General features: G+C 41.5%; 1 protein-coding gene across 4 annotated transcripts in view; it reads left to right on the plus strand.

Moving 5' to 3' along the window:
* Positions 1-21,814, plus strand: part of NRK (Nik related kinase) — a 1,461,188-nt gene that overhangs the window by 1,004,166 nt on the left and 435,208 nt on the right. The window lies entirely within an intron of this gene.

Raw genomic sequence — 21,814 nt, forward strand, 5'->3', positions numbered from 1 at the left:
TATGCTGATCATCTCCCCAATCTCTCTCTTCCATAGCAAGGGCATAGCAATCACGAAGAAAGCAACAGAATACTTGACAAATCCCAGGTTGGTTCTAAACCCATGCGAGGAACTGAATCAGCTCTACTCTCTATATGGGATGACCTAAAAATAAACACTGAGAACAACACCCAATCGGCCCTCATACTACTGGACATATCTGCTGCCTTCTACACGATCAGGCACACAATGCTAATCAAGATCCAGTATACAAAACTCTGCACTGCAATCACTGGAATCTTTTCTCACCAACCGAACAGATAGAATCCACATTCCACCATTCACATCAAACACAAAACATATTACCTGCCGTGTACCACAAGGGCCAAGCTTCTCTGCACTCCTCTATATGACTCCTTAGTAAAACTCATTCAAGGCCATGGGTTGACAGCCTACAACTACGCAGACGACACCCAACTCATTTTCAAGATAACAGACGACAATAACCCAGACAATGGTCTCAGTAAATGCCTCAATGACATAAACACCTGGATGGCAAACAACAACCTCAAACTACACCCAACCAAACCAGTAATAATAATCGCCCCACAAGAAAACAGTCCAACACAAACATCCCTCATATGGTCCCTGACCATGGGAACCCAACCCTAAGATGTCAAAAGCAGTAAATAATCATCTAGGAATCCTCATGGACAATGGCCTCACCTTGGAACCACAAGTCAACACAGTAGCTAAAACAATTTCCTACCTCCTCTGATTAATAAGAGGGATCTTTCCATACCTCATCTTCGCACACAGAACCCTCATAGTCTTCTCCTTGGTCTTATCAAGGATAGACTACGCAAACAGTCTATACCTGGGAATGCCCAAAAGCTTCACCTCAAAACTAAAACACATCCACAATACTGCAGCAAGACTACTCCTGAGAATACATAGAAGAGATGACATCACACCGGCCCTAAGAAGTCTACACTGGCTACCAATAAAGAAACACATCAACTTTAAAGCCTCTTGCATTACCCATAAATCACTACACGGACAAGGAACTGAATTCATCCAAACAAAAATCACCCGATACCAGCCGAGGAAAGAGTTAAAATCCATCACCCACCTTTTAATAGAAACAAGACAATATGAGAAAAGAAAATTCGTCCGAACTGCCTTTTTCTACCTGATAGCCAAACTATGCAACTGGCTCCCTAAGGAAATTAGATTGATGGAAGACCACCTTACTTCCAAGAAAAGTCTAAAAACGTGGCTTTCCAACACTCTGGGATAAACACAGATCAACCATTTAACAACCCCTCCAAGAATTCACCGCCCAACCCACACACTCCCTGCATCTAAAAACAATAAACCGGAAACAAGGGAAACACGCGATACATTTAGAATGAAAACAAGAACATAACTACACATAAACAGAGATTACCCAAAACCCACTACCGCTTCTTCTCTCCCATACAACCCATACACCTCACCTACAATACACGCCCATAATTAATAGTTAAAATACTTAATTTTGTAGATAATTCCCAGTAAATGCTTTCTGGTGAAGTTCTTTGTCATGATTCCAGCCTTTGACTTCACTGGGGCTCTAGAGAGATTAACACAATTCTGATGTTCTAAATTAATACACAAGCATCTCCAGTAAACAGGATAGGTTGCTTTTGTCATTGATTGTTAATCCCTGTTTGTCCATGTCTGCAAGCAAGCATCAAGCAGACCAGTCTTAGGTGATTGAGAAGTGAGCACTGAAGAGGAGAAAATGGGAGGTGGCAGTGTCTAGCTAGTTGCAACATGACACAGTCCAATATGTAGGTGCTTATCCAGTCCTGTTTCTTCCTTTGCATTCTGGGAATTGTAGACCACGTTTTATAATGGGAAAAGTGGAACTACAAGTCCCAGAATGCAACAAAAAAGCAAGGGCTGCATAAGCACCTACATATTGGAATGGGTTGTGCTGGGAACTATGTAGCAGCAGTCAGTAGGCTGTGGTGAATAAAAACAAGAGGTGGGGGTGACCGAGCCAGGTCAAGAGGTGTGTGTGAAGGGTCGTGTTTATGTGAGTGCCTAAGTGGGTGTGCCAGTTTCCTCATGCCAGTGCAACTGTGGTTTTGAATGATGTGTTGTGCGGGTTTGTATGCATATGCCTGTGTGTGTTTGTGTGTGCATGCATGCGTGGTGTATCCAGTCATATTATGTCATTGCCATGCATATGATGCTACCTGAGCATTTGTTGGCACTAGCTATAACAAGGTTGAGGTACATGGGCACAAGGCTGAGGTACATGAGCACAAGGCCATTTCATGGTACTACCTGGCAGATGATGAATGCCTGAACATATTGCCACTACCTGGCGTGTGGTTGTGGATGCATTGCACTATTGCCATGTCGTTGGGCATACCAGGCATGATGGTGCTCCTTGGCATATGGTGGGTGTGTATATGGCCTTGTTTCCTTGGATCTTTGAGGAACTCCTGGGATCCTTGGCATGTGAGATCAATACAGGCTTTTTTGATTAGTTGTGGGAGTACCTGGGCATCTGATAGTACCATCTGACATTTGTGAGGCACACATTTCTCATATGGAGCTTGTCCGGGAATTTGATAGTGGGGGATGGACAAATTGGGCCACACACGGGCATAGAAAATGGTTTCTGGCATATGGGGGTGTTATATATGCACATATGGTGATGCATGGACCGGTGGGGTGATATGAGGATAAATCTGAGCACATGAATCTGCCCATCAAATGTATGTATGTATTTATTTATTTATTTATTTATATACAAGAGGAACAATGCTCTTTTGATCACAAAAGAAAGTGCAATAGACAACAAACCAGATTTGCCGGGAAGCAGTGAGCTTCTTACAATGGGGTGAGTTTGAGGGACATTCTAACCAGGTTATGGAGGGGAGTAAATGGAACAATTACTGGGGACAATGCATGAGTGGACATACATAGATTAAGGACAACCAACATTGGACATTTTTAAGTGCAGGTAGGCGGTATGGCCAGCTGTGCTCGGGATGTGACCATTATGGGTGAAGTGCTAGAATGGAGGCAGAGGAAGTGAGGGACAGCGGCAGGTAAGAGACGAGGGGAAAATGTTAGCTAGCAGGCAGGTGAGAGGTAGGTTAGGAGGGTAACTTAGAGAGGCAAGGAGATAGGCTTTTATTTGGTTTTGAACAAATCCGTATGGACTGTTTCTCACATGTCCAGGGGAAGAGGATTCCATGCAAGTGGAGCAAGAATAGAGAAAGAGCGGAAGCGAGAGGAAGCACATTCTCCAGCAGGGCTTCCCCAAAGCATATGACGCTTCTCCTGGCATATCATGGGGATAAAGGGGCAGGTGAATCGCCCCTAAACCGGTAGATGGGAAGCTGATAATTGAAGCACCCCTGGGTGAAACATTGGCACATATGGAAGTGTGCTGCATAAGAGGATGTAAGGTATTGTCTGCCCTTGAGGCCAGTGGAAGATGGGAGTCCTTAGTGACAATGACAAGGCAAAGTTTCAGTAGAAAATGACTCTATTTAGTAACAATGAAAAGTTGGCATTCTTGGACAATAGAGTGAATATTCAGAAAAAGGCAAGCTCATGTTTGGCTACTAAATAAGTTTTATTACAATGAAAAGCCAGCATTTGGGAACAAAATACATTTTACAAAATGAACATCCGATGTGCGTGGACGGTCTGAATTAATTCACTAATAAAGGAAACGTTTGCATTCAGGGGATAAACACACGACCTTCCTGGAAAATGACACGTTGTCATTTTAGGGCAGAACAAGTGCATTTCCCAAATCTTTCAGGGTTGATAATTGATACTTGCCTCTGGTGGGCTATTTCCTGCTGTTATGGTATCGCTTGCATGGCTCTAGGTTGCACGGTTCTGTCTCCACGTGGCCATGTCAGGACTCCTGTGGAGACAGGTCCTTATCTAGATTGAAAATAGAATACAGAACATTGGCGCTGCTGCAAGTGCAATAAGCACGAGGGTAATATTGGCGTAGTGCAAAAACATATTCTTACAATGCCGTTTTGCACCAGGGCAGTGTTTGCCCTAGTCGTAATCCTTTGCCCGGGTGCAAAAATATACTGAAAGAAAGTGTTTTTGCACTGCAGAAAATGTTTCCCCACTGGTGATTACACTTGATTACTCTTGCACTAGTGAAACGTTTCGGTAATAAAGGGACGCTACCAATATATTTCACTCGGCTATCAGTGGGCCTCATTACGACTCAGGCGGTAAGGGGTTTACGGCGGCGTAAACAGCGCCGACCCTTACCGCCTGATTACGAGGTCCCTTAGCGCCATGGAGGTTTTAACACCTGCTTTTAGCAGGTGTTAAAATCCATGGCGCTAAGGGACCTTGATGTTAATTACGCCACCGTAATTTACGGTGGCGTAATTAACGCCTTCCCCACTCCCATTATGCCCTATGGGGCAAAATGGGAATGGGGAAGGGAAAATGGGAAAATGGGGATTTACCGCCCCGCCAAGGTTGGAATGGGGCGGTAAATCCGCCAACCACCATGGCGTAAACCTAGTTTACGCCATGGTGGTAAAGTCACGGCCCAGGCGGTAACTTACCGCCTGGGTCGTAATGAGGCCCAGTGTAGCCCGAGAATTACATCTGGGGCCACATTTCAGAAATGCCTGGTGCAAGAAAACTATCATTTCAATGCATGTGTGCACCAGGGCAACGTTTTCCCCAGTGTTAACACTGTTACACATTAGCATCAGGGCAGCAGTAGCTCTGGTGTAAATATGCATTGCAAGAATGTGTTGCTTGTACTAGGGCAATGTCAAACACTGTTCACAATTGCACTTGCACCAGTGCAACGTTTCTTCCTCTCATATCTCTAACCTGTTTTCAGGTCCAGCACTAGCAGGATTGGAGGGTGAGGGTGGCAGCCCCCAGCCCAGGAGAAACCTTTGGTCTCTCATTGGCCATTGGGTGGCAAAAAAAAAAACATTCATTTCACTTTCCAGAGACTGCAAAAGCAACCACACCTTCCGCATGATCTCATGTACAGTTCCGGTTTGTAAACAACATCAGGTGCGAAGTGAAAGGAAAGCGCTCTTAGATGAGGTCACACTGCTTCCCTCTACAGCTCAGCGGGGAACCTTCTGGCACCTATGAAGCAGCCAGGTTGCAAGCTAGAGAAACAAGCATTGGCAATGCCAACAGTTTTGGCTTTTGTGTAGGCAAGGGAAAGGCATTTTCCAGGCACTACCGTAATGGTACTAATAGCCCATTAGCACCCGGCACGCACGACGCAACGAGAATACTGCGTGGTGATTGGTTCATTTGCAAGCCATACCACATGGTATTCCCTTTTACGCCGTGCGTACCGGCTACTCTGTTCCCGGCAAGGGGTGTGGCAGCCCCTCAGCCAATGAGGAGGCTCGAAACGGGGCAATCCCCACTCCGAGCCTCCCCATGGCTGGAGGCTTCCTTCGTCCCCTGCCGGGGACTCAGTTAAGAATTTTTTTTCCTCCCTCCTCCCACTTCCCACCTCCCACCCCACCCGACTTACCTTCTATCCTGCGATCTCCGGCAGGGGACGATGGAAACCTCCAGCCGTGTGGAGACTCGGAGTGGGGCCATCCCCGCTCCAAGCCTCCTCATGGCTGGAGGCTTCCATCGTCCCCCGCCGGAGACCGCAGTACTTTTTTTTTCTTTTTCCTGTCCCCCTCCCTTCCACCCTCCCAACCCCACTTACCTTCTTTTTTATTCCGGTCTTGGGAGCGAACACGCTGGGAACACGTTTTCCCTTTCCTGTCGCCCATCTTTTTCTTTTCTTTTTTTTTTTTTGTCTGTTTCGAAACAAGCGAAACAGAAAAAAAATGCCATTAGCACCACGGTCTAACAGGCCAGGGTGCTAATGGCAATAAGACCCTCGGCAGCGGGCCAATACCGCCTATGGTAATGCCCCGGGGGCATTGTTAAGGCCCTCGCTACGCTAGGGCCTGTAACTACGGCCCCTGGGGCATTACCTGGGGCAATATTGGCCCGCCGCCTCAGGTCTTATTGCCACATTAATGGTAGCAACTGCAAAATGGCAAAAGTCCCATGGCATATAATAGCAGTGCCTAGCAGACGCTTATCTAATACCTGTATGCAAGCCAAACATGTTGGCTTTGCCAGTGCTGATTTTTAACAGAACTTCAGTGAAGGACACGCAAACTGCTTATAAACGAAGTGACTGAAGGTAAACCGCGATACAAAAGAATGGTGTACACCAGGCACATGTCTGCAACCTCCTGCTCTCTGGATGTTTTGGCTGCAACGCCCACGATCCCTATCACATTCCACTATGCTGGCTAGGGCTGGTGGGCGTTAACAGAGCCATTACACACCGTGCAAGTCCTCTGGCTTTCACAGGTGGTGTTTAATGTAAATATGTGAGCCCCAATCATTTAGTTACGAACAAAAGGACCCACTTGCTACAAAAAAAGACAATTGGACAAGCACTCCCTGCAGACTGAATTACCGTCACCCGCCCTGGTTTGAGTTTAAGGATGGAGAAATGAGGCGAGGGAGCACCAGCAGTTTGACTATACTCGGAGAGAGCCCTGCCAACATAAAGCCCTGATCATTTGAATTCCTGAAAGCTGAATAATCAATAGCATTATCAGGGCTCCCTGATGTCCCCATGGTTTCTCGCTCATATTACCTTGCCCTGTTTGGTAGCACTGAGTCTCCTATCTTGCCATTGCATACATGCCAACATGCCCATTCCATTTCGGAGAGATTAGTCCAGTCCCATTTTTAGTTTGGGCTATTAGATGCTGATTGCGCAGAAACTATTTTATTATAGTACAGATAGGAAGAAATGCCTTATGAAGAGGGACGCAAAGCTTTAAGGTGTTTGATTACTCACCATGCTAATCCGTATCACGGTTCCCACCCAATTGCTGCCCCTTCTCAACCAAAACACATCTTCATGGGAACTCCTTGAGCTCACCTTAACCAAGTCTTACCATCAAACTGTAGACCCGAAGTGCCTGCCAGTGTTTTTTCAAAGCAGTCTTCTGAGACTAAATGACTTCATTGGAGTCTAAACGTGCTGCTGGTGTAATAAAAATATCTTAACCAGGCCTACCTTCAGCCACTTTACAAGCACTCTGCATGTCCTTCATCGAAGTGCTGTTAAAAACAAGCATTGGCAAAGTCAACAGCAGTTGCCAGTCACTGCTGTTAGATGCCTAGGTGCTCACAACTTTTTGCACCTGCTACAATCAATAGCCAATTAATACCACTACCGCAGTGGCTGGCAAGTACCTCTTACAATGCCAACACAAAAGCACAAACTGTTGGCATTGCCAATGCTTGTTTAAATTTTGCAATGCTCATTTTTAATGATCACCTCTAGCATGTAGTGTAGTCTTGATAACTTTACACTTGTCTTACTGAACAAAGCACATGATCAAAACCTAGAATAACCATATACATTATTTTTCTGATGAAACTTGTTCATTTCAAGATGGGAAGTCTAATACACTCTTAATGTACTCTTTCAAAATAGCACTATGAGGAAGTGTAAGGGGACAAATAACTTCCTGGATGATTTGCGTAAAATCAAAGAGCATTTTGGGAACATATGGATGGCCACCGATCTTTTTATATGACAAGCATTTCTGTGATAAATGGTTTGTATGCTTAATTAACTAAGTACATAATGAGGCGATATGCCCCAAGGTGGTGGGCCCACCCTGTGGGTAGCGGAGTGCGCCCTAGTTAAGGGCTTGAGCAAAGTGAGGGTCCCTTAATGAGGGTGGCATGCCATTACCCACAGGGTGGGCCGATCCACCTAGGGGCATATCGCCATTAGCACCCGTCTAGTACACTACATAGGTGCTAATGGTTTTATGGAGTCCCTCTTCCATTTCCATGGTGGCCACACTGGTACAGGAGCTGACAGGAGCTGCAGCTGGGGATGGGGGAGGGAGAGGGAAAAAAAGAACAGGGTCGGCGGGGGGAAGATAGCAGGCAAGTGAACCAGCCATCAGAGGCTTGGAAAGCGGTCTGACACTAGGAGTGTCAGTCTGCGTTCTGAGCTCCCTGATTGGCTGGCAACCCCATTCATTTGTTTTTTCTCACCACCCACCCCAACATTAAAATGTCATTAACATTGAAACATGTACACTGATTCTTGGAGAGCTGCAGGATTTAGCTGTGAGATTAAAATGGCTTAGCATTTATCTTTTAGGCAAACCGTTTCCTCTCCACAAATGTTAAAATAGGAGAAGCTGAAAGGGGAAGTTATGTTTCAGCTTAGGGATGGCTGTATGCACGCTCAGTTTCCAATGCACATAGTTTTTCCGTAATCGCGATCGATGCACTCGGAAAAAGTGCAGCGAATTGCAAACTAGCTCAATTTCACCACATGTTAAAAATAGCTGTCTCTTGCTTGCACTGCTGAAATTCGTTTTCAATCTGATAATCATTCCTGAATCATTACTAGTGTTGACCTGAACTGATTCAAAGTAGCTGGCACCTACCCTAAATCTCCTATAGGAAATTAAAATCATTTTGAGCATATTTTTCACTTCCTTGCAAATCACATGTAAAAGTATTTTTGACTGTTTAAAAGCATACCGGTTGCTCTAAGCTTGCTAGGGGGGAACTGAACTGCTTTTGATTGTATTCCTGAAAACCTTGGGGCCCTCATTTCCATCTCTTCATATTGCCTAGGGGGGGTGTGAGTTGTCATAAAGAAAAAAGTGATCATTTTATCTATTGTTGAAACCATATCAGTTTATTTCTTTGCTGCGTTCTTTCCATCATTGCTTTTCATTGAAACCATACAAAGTATTCTCTGCTCCCTTATCCTTTCTATACCAACTCCTAAGTAATTAAAGAATTGTGCTACTATAATATTATCCATTGTTGATCACTGTCATATTCATAAGAGTGCTATCAAATATTAATTTATTCATAAAAGTGTGATATATATATATTGTTTAATTTTTCAAATAAATCTTTTAATTTGCAAAACAAACCTACTTCTTGGCTCAGTGAGGTCAGGGGGATTCAAAGAGAGGGGCGTTATATAAGGGTTCATCATCCAGATTTATGAACTTGTCATAAAAATATATAAATTAGGGCTTCCTTTGGGAATCCAAGACTAGGCATTGACTTAGTTGGAGTGCTGAATTGAAGTCACTTACAGCATCCTGGCAATCCAGATGTTTCCCATGTATCTGCACAATCCAGTCTTTTCTGTTCAACAATCTCCATCTCTTCTCTATTCAGACCACTTGATGAGTACAGGATCATTTTGCTCTTTCATCTTGGCTCTTTTATCATCTTCTGAGTTTTTATGTAAGCATGACATCCATTGTAGGGTTGCCCACTTCCCTTAGAAGTGTCCTCTTGTCATGTATGCTGCTAGATGGCTGAGACACTTTGCATCATGTGTAAGTATTTCTCTTGCTATAAATGGCATAAGGGATGAGAGAACATACATAGCAGCTCTCGTATGAAACCCCCCCTTACTCATGTGCTGGTACCATAGGTTATTTTTTAATGGGTTGACTTATCAAGATATGCATTTATATCCTGATAATCTTCTCCAGCATCCCTCTTGAGCCGGTTAATTTGTTGGGAAAATGTCACTCATGCTTTTGTTAGGAATAGAAACAGATGTCTCATTGCTGGACACTCCATCTATATTGTAAAACATAATTTGACAAAATAGTTTAAGAATAATGAAGTAAAGATTACACATTGTAGAAAACATAGCTACAAGGAATATTGCAAAATAATTCATGCGCCGTACTGCATTTCGCATATTAAGCAGCCTTCTCGCTAGGAATGTGTATCTTACAAAATTGAATATTCCCATTCTTTTTTAGTCAACGTTTGGTTCCTGTTACTTTTTATAATAACCACACCTTTTTATAACAGAAATTGTAATCATATTGCAATAATGATCCTGAGGATAATGGAGGTTGTCTTAGTATTTCCAAAAAAGGTGACAATATAAACTTTTTGTCTCACTAAAGCTGAATAGGATCAAAGTATATATGTAAAAACAGCACACAAGAATGTGTGCAACATTATAGGCAATATAAAGTGTTGTGCACTCTTCTTTTCTCCAAAACATTGTCTCTTTTACCTAGCAAAGTTAGTGCTGTGAACACTGAAAAGGTCTATTCATTTCCCTTTAAACCTGGGAATGTTCGACAGTTCAAATTGATTTTATTTTTATGACTCCTATTGGCTCTTGGTAGCTGATCTGGTCTGTAAACGAGGAACTTCTTCTCTTGCTTCATTGTCAATGGTTGCCAGAAGGTTAGGCGTCTCTCCTTTGCAGAGCTGTATGTCATTCAGATGCAGCTAGGTGCTTCTTCCTTGAATCTTCATGGCAGTGGGGTTGACCTCCTCGACTAGGTACGATCCTTCAAAATGGAGCTTATGCCAATTACGAACAAAACTTGTGATGAACACTTTGTCTCCAGGATACAAACTATGCGGTTTTAAAAGTTCAGTAGGGTTGATCATTTTCTTCTTCAATCTTCTTCAACCCTACCCACCGATATTTAATCTGTTGGGATATAAAAGAAACACAAGCTGTCATATTTGTCAAATAATCATTCATCTTATCACCTAATGTTTTGCTACACTATGGGCATTAAGCTCTATTCAAGTGGGAGGAGCAAAAGGTATCCTCAGGCAGCATACAGTCACCAACTCATGAGGTGTCAGGTGGTGATCTGAGCCAGGCTGTTTTCTTAATGGAAATAGGACAAGGGGTAGGCAATATAGCTACCCCTTCTTCAAAGTCGTCTTTTCTTTGCTATTGTCTCTTTGAAGAGTCAGTTTAAATGCTCACAAACACTATTCACCTGTGGGTGATAAACAGATGAAAACATATGCGTTATGCCTAATAGAAGAATTATTTTCGCAAATACCTAATTTACAAATTGTGGCTCAATATCACACTGTTAGACTTTGCATACACCCCATCTAGGAAACACCTTGTGTATGAGAAACATGTGCAGTACATGTGGAATTGTAGTGCATTTACTGACCTGCCTCAATCCATTGAGAAAAAGGACACACTAGTACTAACATGTATCTATAGCCATTGCATATTTATAACATATCTACATAATCTATATGCAGATGCTGAAAGGGACCATTGGGACAAGCTATTGCTCCTCTCACTGTTAATTATGTGTTCCCTGCTATTCATTTCTGACAGACTGTACAATTCACGGTAAATTGTGCAACATGTTCTAAAAAAGTGGCGAAAAACAGGCTTCTGCGATCATGGCAGCAAGATTATCTCTGATTATATGTGCAGAATAGTGAAGCTGATCCAGCGCAACTTTCAATGATTCTAGAGGATTAACTGGCTTTCCAGTACTATCTTGCCTCCATATAGCATTGGTGAGGGATAAAGAACACTCCTGTCTTTTCAATTAATCTTGTTCTTCTTGCGGAGCTCAACCTTGCAGCTCAATTAACTGTACAATGGATAACATATTAAAGCCTTCTTTTATCATAATGCATCATTCTGACATTTGCTTAACACTTTCTACTTCAAAATTAGAAATGTTGGGAAAATATGCTGCTCTTTTTGCTTCAATGTCTGCGACTTTATTACCATGAAAAATCATGCTTGCCCTCAGTATGGGATGTGCAATTCGCCACAGCGATAGCCAATTGAAGTTTTAGTACCTTAATGCATTTATCCAATAGCGATGCATGTTGCATTGGTGTGCCGTCTGCGTGGAAGAAGTCTCTCCCTTTCCAGCATGACAATCCTGCATGTATGGTTGACATGACGTAGGCGGCGTCAGAGTACACTGCCACTTCCTCATCTTCATATCACTGAAGTGCGACGATAAGCGCCACAAATTCTGCAGCCTGTGCTGAACAATGTGAAGACAATCTTTCACTTGTCACTACTTCAAGTTCACCATTCATTTTTAACTTCACTACTGCCAATGCCGTATGTCTTTTTTCCTGTTGTTTGATCAATTTTCGAAGAACCATCAATTAATAGAATTTTCCCTGGAGCATTATGAAATCTTCCCCCTTCGTCCTCTGGATACATTCCCTCTACCACATGGCGAACATTGATGGCTGTGTAGGCGACAACTCTTGTGTGACCACTCCTTCTCCACTTGTCAGTACTGCTCCTTATATAGCACATTTGGCACAACTTTTCCTGAACTAACTTTGCTTCCTCAAGCTTCGTATTCTCAGCCTTGTTCTTATTCTTTTCTTGTAATAATCGACAATGGAGTACAATAGTCTGCTATATTTCTGGCCATGGCTTCACTTCCATCCCTACCTGTTTTTACATCTGCCTTTTCACTGGCTCAGGCAGTCCTTGACTTAAAATATGATAAAATAATGCTATGGTTTTATCCCACAGTTCCCTCATCTCAAGACACCAATGTTCTTGAATCTCCTGTATATAAGCAACAGGATCTTCGTTCTCTCCCATTTTCCTTGTCATGATCGTGCCCATGTCTGACTTATCAGGATATTGTACTCTAAATTATGTTATGTTATGTTATGTTATGTTATGTTGTGCTATGTTATGTTATTTTATGTTACTTGGCATTTTATAGCGCTCTATATATCATTGGTATGACCTCAAAGTGCTGGGTATCCTCCATATATCTACTATGCAATTATTAAATAGCGCTCCATCATGAATCGTGTTTTTGCTGGTATACTCGCATATCCCGCTCATCTCCAAATGTCATCAGCTCTCTCCCCTAGAATAGCTGCTAGTCGGCATTTTATGTCACCCACCGCTAATGTCATTCCCACAGTCATTCTTTCTAACTCATAAATCCATTTACCCACTCCTACATTCAAATGGGGTAATTTACATTTAAAATGATCTTTATCCATTTGAGGCCATAGTATATATTGTGGTCATCCTCCCCCATTTTCTAATAATGGGAATTGTGTAAATCCTGTTCTACATTTGTATCCACCCATGCGTGTTGTCTTCCAAGTGGGACTTGCTTTGCCCACTCATCTTCGTCCTGGATATGACCTCAGTCTGCTTACATAAGGTGTGGCCATTTCCTATATGCTATGTGACTGCCCTCATGGTCATTTGTGCTATGATATAGGTTCTGGTGTTTTTTGTACTGGTTCTCCTAAATCTGACCATTCACCCCTTTTCCTACGTTTGGATATGTTGAAGAGCCACATGCGCCCTCTTCTCGTGTTCTCTCATTTTTTACCTTTCTTCATCTGCCATCATTATACCCCAACTGGTATGGCTGTTATCCCTTTCCTCATCATTGTGATCTAGTCTGCTTAGGGACAGCATTCTATGCTTGTCCATCATTACATCATCCGTTCTATATCTTGTCTCTCTTGGTGAAGATCCTTCGATACTCCCTCTGGTCTCATAACCATCTTTTTTCCTCATCTGCCTATTTAATTCCTCAATCCATTTCCCTGTGCCTTCTGTCTCATGCTCATCAGCTTTAAATACTTTTTGCAGCTCCCTGCAGGACTGTTGTGACCTTCTCTCTTCCTCCCACCGTTCTCGTTCTTCTACTGATTTTACACATATATTAACAATGTGATCTATTTCATCCTTCCTTCTTATTTCCTTTTGTTCTTCCTCTTCCCGCCTTCTCATCTCCCTCTTCCCTTCCTCTTCTCGCCATCTCTGCAACATACTTCCTTTCAATCTTTGTGCTTCTATTTCCCCATATTACTTCTATGCATGTTTTCTCTCTTTCTCTTTTTTCTGTTGTTCATACCTTCTTCGTTCTTCCTTTTGCGTCTGCTCTTTTTCCTTCACATCTTTCTATGCCCTTTATTTTCATTTTTACTTTCTTTCACATTCCTCTCTTTCTTCATTACATCGATACCTTTTCCATCTAACTTGAATAGTATCTGTCCTCCCACCCACTCAATCTGTGCAATTGTCACTTTACTAGCTCTAGCTGTCTCTCCTTTTTGTCTCTTGGTCTTTTCTTCTATCTCTATTAGTCTGTCCCGTCTCTCATTAGGTTCTTCATATTTACTTTGTCCGCACATATATTCGCGTTCATTAATTTTACTTTCTTCTGTACTACCTTCACTACTATAAGCAGGGGGAATTAATCCCTGTTTCTCAGTGGTTGTACTATTGTCTTTAGAAAGAGAAAGAGGAGCCAAGCACGTTGTGCCCTCCCATACATTCTGATTAAGCATCCACTCCTTCTCGGATGGGTCTTCTTTGTATTTGTATTTATAAACGCACGTTTTGCCAAAGGCGCTGAACAATAAAAAAGCAAAAGAATAAACAGCACATTCTAATTGATACAAGTGAATACAAATTTACATCAGCAAAGAAACAGAGAATTTTAAATGTGTAAGAAGAAAGAAAATAAGGTTTAAGATTAGTCTGAACAATACGAAAAGATGAAGAGGAGGGAAGTGAAAGAGGGTGAGCATTCCAATGTTTGGGAGCCAAAAGAGAAAAGGAACGGAAATGAGATGAAGCACAAGGGGGCTTAGGAACAGTCAAGAGAAATACATTCTGAGATTGCAAGTGGCGTGAAGGGACATAGAACAAAAGTAGAGAGTAAAGATTGGGAGGGGCACATACATGGGTGCATTTGAAAACAATTAAAGAAAGTGATACACGAGGTGAGATTCAAAAGGAAGTAATGAGATTGAAAGTAAGACAATGCGATCGAGGCTTGAGGGGGTAAGGAAAAAAGAAGGTGAACAGAAGAGTTATACATAGAGCAGAGAGGGAAGAGATGACCAACAGGGAGACCGAGCACTAAAGATGAACAGTAGTCAATGTGGGGAAAAAACAAGGGAAAAAAGAAGAAGTTTGGTAGCGTGAAATGAAAGATAGGCCTGTGCACGATGAATGTTAAACAGAGCAAAATGGCATGAGCAGGTAATAGAAGAAATATGGCGAGGGAAAGAGAGAGAAGGACCGAAGATGATGGCCAAATTACACACTGATTGCGAGAAAGAGTAGATGAGGAAAAGAAAGAGTGGGGGGATTGGAATGGGAGAAATAGTAGAAGAATGGAAAAACTGACCCTCAGTTTTTGAGGGATTGAGGTGTAGAAAGTGGGAAGACATCCAGTTCTGGACAGCTAAAGACAGCTTGAAACATTAGAGTGTAAGACCGAAACATGGGAACAAAAAGAGAGAAAAATCTGGGTATCATCAGCATAGGGAGGAAAGGAACGATGGGAAGAAGAAATAAGACCAGAAAGAGGAGCAGTATATAGAGAAAAAAGGAGAGGGCCAAGTTCTTTCTCACTCTAATACATTTTCTATAACTCTAAAATAGCTTACCTTTTGGATTACCCTTTCCCTGTATATGCAGAATGTAAGTATGATATCATGTGTAGCAATTCTGTTCTTGATAGGGATAGGGAAGCCTCTTGAGGCCAAGGCATGAAAATGTTGTCAGCCGTACCCTTTACCCATTCAGCATGGTATTTCCTAATCTTATGCGTGTACCTCGGTAATGGTTTGCACAACTGCAGAAGAGGACTGTCCTCCATGATGATAAGTATTTTTTAACTGTCAATACTTACTGGATCTTTTATTCTGCTATCACTTTAATCAATTAGAATGATTTCAACGTTATTCTTTCCTTCTGCCACAATACTTCATGTACCACAACAATCAATCCGGGCAAGCACCATCAATCGCCGCCCATTTCTCAAAACCGATTCTTCAAAAACCTTTCCAGGTCTATGCAATGATATTCTCTTTGTTTATTCATTACAGTCCTTTTGATTTTTACTGTCCTGATATTTTATTATCGACAATCTAAGAATCTTATTTTGCTATATTTCTTCCCTCAACTGTTACCCTCCTATGATTGGCGCCAATCATTTATTTTTAGGGTCTGATAAACAGTCAAATTATTACTATAATTTTACATCTTCAGTCTACAACCTAAATTATCACAAGTACTAAAAACACTTGTCTTTTTCAAACAAATAAAATTTTTACACTAACATATTCATAACTCCAAGCACAATGTGCACAACAATTTCTACGATTGTCTTTTTTACTCTCTCTAGTAAAAGTATCTAAATTCTATTTTTTGGGCCCCATTTTGGAATGTAAAACACATCCTTCATTGGCCCTTGCCACAAGAATCTCTAAAGTTAATACTCTGAACCAGAGTGTGATGTGTTTCCGTCTATCTGAATAGGTATCGAAGTATCTCTCCTTAAGTCAATCCCATGTTTCCCCATTATCTATATTTACACATGCAATACAAACCCTCGCCTTTTATTTGCCACTTTCGATGTTTTACATACGTCCGTTTTCAGTTCGAGCACTTCGGTATCAACTCTTCCCCAATCACCCGTGGGCACCAGACAGGAATTTCTTCAAAGCTGCACCTGCAACTATCTCGCTTTACACGTGTGATTTTTCCGCTCTCCAGAGGAAACTCTGCGATCTTCAGGCTGATGGTGGAAGACGTCAGAAATCAGAGAATCAGGATCTGAGCCATCCTCTGCTACCAAATGTGCAATAGTACCTGGAGCATTCCAAGTACCAAATGGGATTACCACAATAAATGATCTCAGGCCCAAATAACCAGACAGACTCAAGGAATATGGAAAAATACTACTTTATTATCAGTTGAATAAAGTAAGGAAACCTGGCGAACAAACAGATTGCAGTTTGCACACTCTCAATGTATTTTGGTTACACAAAAGATTTTATACCTCAACATACATCAGCTATGATGCCATTCTACGCGGCTAACAGTAAAAACCTTCACGGTGAAGGGAATGGTTAAAGGAAATGTATATACCTATATTTTATATGACTGTTAATATCATCATTGGATTCCCCTTATCTGGTAGGCACGTCTTGAACTACCTCTAACTAGGTAAAATACAGATGCTAACAAAATAGCAGCAGCAGATAGGTCTGTGCAACAATGTATGGTCCACGATTACATAGGCCCTCATGACTGGTTACACTCTCTTACCAAAACTGGACATTCAGCTCGCTAGGAGCAGATAAGCAGTGAAACCAGGTGCAAAAGAACAACATCAGACAACTGCCTTTCTTAGCTAATTAGCCTGCCATCTCTCATCAGTAAGCACCTAAGCCAAGGCTTCTTCTTTGTAGTTGACCTTGCTGACTGTTCTCTTCCTCTGAACTTTAAAGGGATGGAAGGTACAGTGCTATCTTCTTTTATTTAAAGGAAAGGTGGGTCAAGTCAGGATTTGTTCCCGGGCGAGTCCTCTTAGTCCAAACTTTGGTTTAGCTGTCTGCACGCAAGGGTTCAGTGTATTGTGACCGGAGCAATAAATATAGTGACTTTTTACTTTTTATCTGAGCCCAATGAGCAGTGTGCTAGCTATACTGCTTTCAACTTTCTTTGTTTGTAGAAAACTGTACGACATTTCAACTTTCTTTCTTTGTTTGTAGAAAACTGTACCACAAATCAATTTCAATTTGCTTTTTATTGAGTCATCAATTGTATCTTCATTGATTGATCACATTTTCATAATGCACCAGTTAGAACATAAAGGGTGATACAGTCATAATTGTCTTGCATCCCTTTTGTTAATTCATCATTATCATCATCAATTATGTCTTCATTAATTAATATTGGTTTATGTTTCCTTTTAATGCTTTAGTTTATACCCATTGGTTGTATTTACGTTGGTAGTTTTTATTATTTTTAGTAGTTCCTTTGTTGTCTTATATGCTGGCACCACCCATCAATTATATTTTATTTGAAGTTTTTTTAAAAAGAAAATAGACATCCTTTGTGCCATCCTACAAATATGTTGTCAAAAGGCTGTTTGATTTACTTAGTTTTCTCTCATTTTAGTGCTCTTCTCTCAACACGTGTTTCTCCATGGATTTATATCCATGGTTCCTCGGGAAAGAAGCTGTCAAGGAAAGAAAAATGTTTTGTATACTTCGTCACATTTTCTTGTGTCTAATGATTTTGTCATTTCATGCAAGACTAAGTTACTTTTTGTCTAACGGTACATTATCAATCTCTATAACAAGTCATAGCACACTTACCCTGCTTGTTTGTCTTGTTAAATTCTTCTTTGAGTTAATTTAGTGCTGTGTTTCTAGTCATTTAGATTCTTCTTTATAGTTGGTTCCCTATAAATAAATGTGTGGACATCAGTTACCAAATTATTATTTTGCTGTTTATTTATTTTTTAAACATTTTATTACTAGAGTTACAGAATATGGGAAAGTGAGGCCAATAAGTTTCTAATTTAGAAACTTCAATTTCTACTAAGCAGAGGACTGTTTCCATTTTCTCCTCCCTGGCCGGGAGGTTTATCTCCATATGCAGAGTTCCAGCCCTGATAAGGAGGTCCATGACTACAAAAGAAAGGAGAATAGTTTCCCCATTATGTGGGCTGTTCAGTTTCTTACCTTAGAAGAAGGGCTTCCCAGGATGCAGTTGTCCCCAGCGTCCCATCCACGCTGAGTACAACTCGCATCTGGCCTCTTTTTTATGCGATGAGAACGCAGCAAAAATGACGTCATCATGCACGTTCTTGAGATGACGTCATCGCGTAAATACGCGTGGCGGCAATTTTAGCATCGCCTTAATCTTATATTGTTTACCTTGCCATTATTTTGAAGCCATTTGAGGCTGCCATTTGTAAAGGGGTGTGAAATCATCCTCAAAAGCCACAATTTAAATATATAAGTACATTTTCTATAAAGAGGAAATTTATCTTCACGTGGGACTGGTAGATAGAGATATTACTTGGCGCCATGACGTAAATTTATGAGATGGCGTCATCACTTTGTGGAGCTATTTTTAATATCGATATATATATTACATAAAGTGGCACCATGACCTACATTTGCGGGGTGGCGCCATTACTTTAAGTCTTAAATCGACCTGTAATAATCAATTTCGTCAGTCATATCTCTAGTGCCATACTTAGAGCGGATCACCCATATCAGATTTCAGAGTCTATGGGGGTACCTTTGGTTCTTATAAGGAATAGACATTATGTACATATTGCAACATAAGGTGTGAAATTTGCATATAGGTATATATCACTTGGCATTTGCACTAATTTTCCTAAGTACCTAATTGTGTACATAGAGTTAGTTCATTCAAACATCACATCAACATGTATATCAATACTACATTTTCTAGAGCCACTATGCCATCTCATGTTCTGAGTTCAAACCAGACATCCAAGAGTCCATATTGCATATCCATTCCGACTCTTTCCTTCTTAGTAAGAGTTCTCTGTTGCCCCCTCTACATAGGGTTTCTACTTTTTCCAATCCTAGGAACCTTGACTTGTCCAGGTCTTCTTTCTTATGTTCAAGAATAAAGTACATGGATAGAGGATAGCGTAAGTCTTTGTTTTTAATCGATTGTAAATGTTCAAGAAGTCTATCTTCGCCGGGAGCCTTATTAATATGCCTTGTTTTCCAGTCCTGAATCACATGTGAGGGGGGCATGATTTTGTTCATTCTGTCCTTCTATTTAATGCTATTTGATTCAATTTTATTGGATGATATCACTCTCATTGGCCTCTGAAGACTTGGTTACATGTGCTTTCTGCATCTTTAATTGAATAATACTTGACACTCGCAACTGTTCACTCCTTTACTTAATCTTAAGAGAAATTTGTCCTGCGTATGTAGTTTATCCTCTTCAACTCCCTTCAAGCCCTGCAGTTGCTTCTTGCCATGGCTTCCTTGATTCTGAACCAAGCAAATACCCTGTTATTTCACAAATCTGTATTCCTGTACCTGTCAGCTCTGCAGCATTGATTTCCCTTCTCAAGGCTTCTAGTTTACTTTTACACGATGTTGACATCCATTTTCTCAACATGGCTTCTTTACTCGCATTCTATTTCCTACTTTAGCAAGCTTCTACGGTGTCTTATGTACCTTGCGTTTCTGCGCATATATATTGATTGCATCTCTTGTTACTTATCTTCTCAGTGTATATGCTTTTCTTTATATTCACATATGTTTTCTTTGTTACTTCAGTCACATCTTCATTCTTTAGATATCTATACATCAAATTCAGTGCATTTACGTTTTCTTCTCTTTCTAGTGGTGTCACTTTACATCTGTCAGGCTTTGCTTTTAGTTCTTCTATGCCCAGTGGTGTCTGCAGGCTCATATCTGCTGCATCAGCTCAAGGGTACATTCAATACGGTTGTCTGAGCGCATAACGTCTCTCATACCTTTGATGTGGTATTAGGATGATAAAAGGTGTCATGCATAGTGTTTTCCTGCTGTTCTTCCAGTATGACAGAGGTGAGGGGTGGGCTCTACAAATGATGTATGCATCTGCCTCTCTACAGGGCAAATGCCAGATGATGATTTGTGGTTAAAAGAAAGGCCCTTTCTCCAGCGTTAATCTCCAATTGATAACGAGAGAATTGAAGAGATTATATATTTCGACTATCTGGGGATTAGGTATCAAGCGACCGGAAATTGGCAAATCACACAGAAAAGTTTAAACAATCGCTTGAGAGAAAATGCAATGGTATCCTGAATTTATTTAACTATTTTGGCAAAAACCTTCTTAAACCAGCTCTAGAAATCTGTCACCCTCATGCTATCTCAGCTGCACTATACGGGCAGAGTTATTGAGCCATAGCAAAATCCCAGCATTGGTGGTAACAGAAACTAAATTCCTAAAGAAACTATAATGAGCTTCGAGTAAATGTCGAACTATCCCACTCGATATGGAGCTCGGACTTGCCCCTGTCAATGATAAAAGTATCATTAGACCCTTACTTTATTGGGTCCAGATATGGTCATCCGCTCCACTGGAGAAATATAGAGCAGCTCTCAAAGATCTCCTTAGTTATCACAGTGCAATTAGTATGCCATGGTTCAAGAATATCTTTCAGTACTTGAAACTATTTAACCTTGAGAATCTATGGATTTATCGTAAAAATACAACAGTTTCTACCAAACAGGTGCTAATGGATGCATTTGCAGACTTTAATATGAGACCGTCCATGACCAAGTGTCTTTCTTTGTCCATGGGATTTAAATACTTATCTCTGAAAAGCAGCTACCTCATGGAACCCTATATCTGCAGCATTGGGAGACCAGGACCTAGAGCACTCTGTCTTAAATTGCGATTGGCTACCTTGCCCATAGCCACTGTCATGGCAAGATAGAAGGAGGGTGGAGTTGATTGTTGCCCCTTTTGCCCCTTTTGCCAGGATAGATGTGAAACCCTGCAGCGTTTTCTTATTTGTGTGTCGTCAGCATGCAGACATTCCTGGGAGGAACCTGAATCTCTGCCTCAAAACTAAGGGTGCACAATCCCAGATGACAGCAGAAGAAATCTGCCTGAAGGCTGATTCAATCGACATTATCTAGGCCGTATCCACGTATGTAGAAAAGGCATCTATGGTTCATGCCGGTAAAATACTGCGCCGCCTTGGTGGAAAGGGGAATTACCGCCCTATTCCAAGGTTGGCGGGGCGGTAATTCCCCCTTCCACCATTGCCCTTCCCCATTCCCATTTTTGCCCCATAGGGCTCTATGGGAATGGGGAAGGCGCTAATTACGGTACCGCAAATTGCAGTACTGTAATTAGCTCCCTGGTCCCTTTGCGGGTTGGTTTTTAACGCCTGCAAAAAGCAGGCGTTAAATTCCCCAACCCGCGAAGGGACCTCGTAGTAAGGCGGTAAGTATTTACCGGTACCGGTAAAATACCGGTACCGGTAAACCCTTACCGCCATCTGTGTAATGAGGCCCATTGTTATTTATGTGTTGTATGGTTGTATTCTTTGTTGACCAAAATAAACATGTTGATGGTGATGATGGTAAACAGATACAAAGA

Source organism: Ambystoma mexicanum, chromosome 5p, assembly GCF_040938575.1.
Source record: "Ambystoma mexicanum isolate Mex_15411 chromosome 5p, UKY_AmexF1_1, whole genome shotgun sequence".
NCBI classification, from domain to species: Eukaryota; Metazoa; Chordata; class Amphibia; order Caudata; family Ambystomatidae; genus Ambystoma; species Ambystoma mexicanum.